This window comes from Pongo abelii, chromosome 18, assembly GCF_028885655.2.
Source record: "Pongo abelii isolate AG06213 chromosome 18, NHGRI_mPonAbe1-v2.0_pri, whole genome shotgun sequence".
NCBI lineage: Eukaryota > Metazoa > Chordata > Mammalia > Primates > Hominidae > Pongo > Pongo abelii.
This window is the reverse complement of record NC_072003.2, coordinates 35,659,123-35,663,925: the sequence shown is the minus strand read 5'-3', so window position 1 is coordinate 35,663,925 and position 4,803 is coordinate 35,659,123. Positions and strand designations below refer to the sequence as shown.

The 4,803-nt window shown below is 39.1% G+C and overlaps 1 pseudogene; it reads left to right on the top strand.

Moving 5' to 3' along the window:
* Positions 1–633: 633 nt before the first annotated feature.
* On the top strand, positions 634–4,463 carry LOC100455473 (protein FRG2-like; annotated as a pseudogene).
* Positions 4,464–4,803: the final 340 nt, after the last annotated feature.

Here is a 4,803-nt window from a genome sequence, read left to right as displayed (position 1 = left end):
GATTCTAGGGTGAAGCCAGACCTGGATGAGGCCTTAGAAGAGGGTGGACCTGTGGACGGCGGGGACAGAAAGTGGGCCCTATGCATATCATGTTATGCTGGTGGAGTATTTCCAGTTCTGTCTTTCCTAAGTCTGCGCAATAGAATTGACTCCTAGAGTTTGTGTAATTTTAATCTATTTTAGCCATTTCCCTGTCAATTTTTATAACACAATAACAAGGAATTTAACCAAAACTCTTAGGGCTTTTTTAGGAAAATTATATGAGAAGCTAAAAAAATTATTTTTATTAATGTAAAAGAAATAGAAATAATCACAACAATAGCAATAATTCTTCTGTCCATGAATAGCCTTTCTGGTGATAATGTTAGAACTCACAGCAACAGCATACGGGAAGTGGAACAAATGCAGCCAAAGTCCCCTGTACACCTCCCTTCTCTCTTCTGACCTCAGAATGTTGAATTCAATCATTTAGCCATTTGCTCTGGAATGAAAGTATCTGGAGAGTAGAAACCATGAATGTTTCATCTGTTTTTCCAATGGTCATATGATATAGTTTAGATATTTGTTCCAAATCTCATATTGTATTTTAATCCCTAATGTTACAAGTGGGGCCTGGTGGGAGGTGTTTGAATCATGGGGATGGAGTCCTCATGGCTCTGTGCTGTTCTTGTCATGGTGAGTATTCATGAGATCCGGTGGTTTAAAAATGAGGCATATCCTTATCCCAACTTTCCTGTTCCCACTCCTACCATGTGAGATGCCTGCTCATCTTTCATCTTTCACCATGATTGTAAGCTTCTACATTGTTAATGTTGTTACAAAATTTCACTCAATTTTCTTATAAAATTAACTGACAAGATTTTATGTTATTATAAAATCATAAATAAAATAAATGAATATATTATGACATCACATTATATTATGATATCATAATTTGTATGTATTGTGGCATCACAATATGTTATGACATCATAATTCACATGCATCATGATGTCACACTATATTATGACATAATTTGTATGTATTGTGACATCATAATATATTATGGCATAATTCATATGTATTGTGATATAATACATTATGACATCATAATTCATATGTATTATATTACAATATATTATGATTTCATAATTTTTATGTATTATTATGATAGCACAGTAACAAAATTTTGTTAGGTAATTTTATAAAATAACTGAGTTACACTTTGTAAGAACATTAACATATAAACTTTATAGAACCTGAGAATATTATCTGCTATTGTGTGCATGACTGCTTTATGATATTATGATAATATATCAATATTTGTTTATATATCAAACAAATTTTATGTGATATTATGGTATCAATATATAATGATATTATAAGTTCCATTTAAATAATATTTAAATTCAGACAATTATATTAGGCAGTGTCTGTGTGTCTACCACCCGATATTTTTCTGGGTTCCACTATTTGCACAGACAGCACAGCTGGGAAAACACAGACTCATCCAGCACAGTCTCTTCCCTGAATCTATCCCCTCCTCAGGGCATCAATTCATCAGTCAACCAAGTCAATTGAGAGTGGAGGCTGAGTTCTCTCAAACATAGAAGTTCTCATTCTTGCATCCTTTTCTCAGAAGGAAAGAAAACAAGAAGGCTTCTGAGGGGACACTTGCTGGGTCATGCACTAAGCCTTCTACAGTTTGATAGCTCTAACCAGCAGATACAGACTTCTCAGTAGGAAGGGGTGAGGCAGCTGTCCTGAGCCAGGAGCTCCACCATATCGTGTCCCATCCTGTTAAGGCAATTTTGAGAGGCTGCTCTGGAATATGTCTCGATGGTGGATGTAGGGAAACTTCACAGGCTTTGATGGGACTCAGGTGGTGTCTGTTGTGTGAAGATAGGAGCTGAATGCTCAGGATCTAGGCTGTTTTTCTTGTGGTCAGTTGGGTTACTTGTTTGGGACCAAGTCCATGTTTACTAAGGAGGCTGAATAAATTCTACAGAGGAAAGTGGAGCTCCCAGGATGACTGAGGAAGGGTGAGAAAAGGGGAAAGTTTCTCTCTCCACCTAGACTTTTTGCTACCTCAGGAATCAGGTGCTGATTAAGTTAGCATCTGCTCTAATTAGATAAATTCGAGTTGATTGTATTTGATCTAATTATTGTCTAATTAATTGTCTAATCTCTAATTAATTATTTGAGCCATTTTATTTGGTATTTACTTTTTCTTCATATTTTTATGTTATCATATATGTATCTATTTAATACAATCAACCATAATTTTAATTTGACATTTCCAAGCATTTGAAAAATTATAATATCTATGTACATGATTTTAACACTATGTGTAATTCTCTTCCTTTGCCAAATGTATGACACATTTCAATATAGGTATGTTTAATTCTGCATGTTGAAAAATAAACAGTATCATAAATACTTCCAGGTGGAATTGGGACAGAAATTAGAAAAATGATTCTCCTATTTTCTGATTCCTGTGCCCCTGGCTTTGTTTTTTGTTTGTTTGGGTTTTTTTTACACTATGACAAGACCCAGAAAATGTCCCTCTTTAACTGTGTCTAGGTCCCTAGTAAAACTACAGCAAGAAACTTTTCTTATTGAGGCCCTAATGAGTGTCAAGAAAAAGGAAACTGTTCAGTCAATAAGAGCATGCCAAGTCCAGCCAAGGACATGTAAAAGGCAGGTCCAGCAGAATAACACACAGTCTGAATCTGGATGTGTAAGAGAGAGCACCTTTCACTTGAGCTTAAAGAAGGGAAAGGGAAATGAATACCCTAATTCTCCACTGCTTCTCCATCCAATGCCCCACTGACCAGCCTTCTTTCCAACAGATCTCCTTTACAGAAAAGGGCTCAGATAAGAAGAGACAATTCAAAGAAAAAGCCAAGACCCCCTCCTCCCATTCCAGAAGCACATGAAAAGACAGGGTAATGCCTTGGGCTGTTCCTATGGAGGCTGGAAGGAGTGTTGGAATCAGGGGTACTGAGCTGTGTGTCTCTGGGTATGGTTTTATTTTGAAATTGGGGATGGAAGATGGCTTAGAGCCCTGGGGAGACTTTGAGAAATGTCTTCACTCATGACACTGACAGAAGAGCTTCACTTGAAAGACTGATCCACAAATATTTGTCACAGATAGACTATGAGACTCTGTGCCTGAGAGAGGTGAGTCACCTAAATTCCATGTTGCACTAGGATCAGAGCCCAATCTAAATGAAGAGAAGAATTCTGAGAAAACTAAGCCCAAAGCTAGAAACAGCACTGCTAGATCAGGTAAAATTTGACTCTTTCAAGGTAAAAAGAGAAAGGGCTGCAACACAGTCTCCCCTGGCAAGGAAACTGGGAGCTCTTTGGCAGCCAGGGCCATATAGACCTGGATTCTGGAGAACAGAGGAGAGCTGGGTTTGATGGCTGCTTCAGCTCCTTTGTGTCCAGGATGAACTAAGGCTTCTAGGGGGTTTGGTTGGAGACACTTTCTCAAACTCTTATTTTATCAACAGAACCAGAGTTGAGCTCACATGAGGGAAACTCCAAGAAAAGGAAAATCGGTTCCAAGGACAGCTGCCAAGACAGAGCTGGTAGAATTTTGCCTTTTTTCCCCCAAAGTGAAAATAAGTAGTTGACTTTTATAGAGGGCTTGAGCAGCAAGGTGACTGAAAAAATTTTTTGAGATCCTGGCACTCAGAGAATATTTAGGGACTCAGAAGTTGTTAAATTTCACTTCATGTAAGTACTAATATGGTCAGGGTGGAGGGGAAGATTCAAATGTTCACCTGAAGGTGCATGGGAGGTTTTGGAAATGAGGGTCGGTGGGTACTGTGCTGACAAGTATCTCACTCACATGCTTCTTTTGCAGGGATCTGTCCAGGAGAGGAGCACAGCTTGATGTTGAAAAAGAAACTAAAGTCCTCCACTTTGCACAGCAATAAAATCAAGCAGACCTGTGATGCCCACCACAGAGGGCCTTTCATGGCTCACAATGGGTGCAGCAAGCAGCACAGGTCTCAGACCCTAGGAGTTCAATGGCTGTCATTTCAGAAAATTTTGGTGACCTTGCAAGCTGTGTCAAGGCCATTTATCAAGACCTATACTGGGTATCAGTGCAGCAGGTCCATTCTCCACTGACCTGGGAGCAGCTCACTCAGCTTGCCTGGCTCTGGGGTCCTCTGTGTGCTCAGGTGCAGACCTTCTATTTTATAGCCACCCAGGTAGGTTGTGTCTTCCCTGCTAAGAACTGGCTTGTTTCAGCCACACTGCCTGGCCCTGGGGATCCAGCCCTGGATAGAGAAGCCCACCCCTTGCCTGGGCAGGAGATAACTGAGCCTGTCAGTGGGTCAGATGAGGCTTGAGCTGGGTGCACCCTGACCCTATTCAGCAGAGATTGCAGGTCTTGGAATGAGAGCAAGAACCTGCTATAGGAAAGTAGCTTGAACAATATACTCAAAATGGTGAACGCTGCATTTCGCAGAGGGCTAAGATTATAAACAAATTTTATGTTTCTTGTTAGACATTTGATGTCTTTCGGATGTCTGGTGACAGTCATGCATTTCTATATAATCAGACAAATATTAGGATGTAATCATTCATATGCCTTTGCAAATTTTAAATTGTAGAAAAATAAATAAAAAGTTATATGTTTCTCTTTTAATTCAGAAAAAGTTGTAGCCTCTAACTTTCCCACGCTGAGCCCATGGAGGACTAATATCCACAAACCTTTAATTGTACTTCCTGTGGGAAAATGTTAATATATTTCTACAGTTTAATAAAATTATGGTGAAATCACTCCACAAAGTGTTTACCATTAAT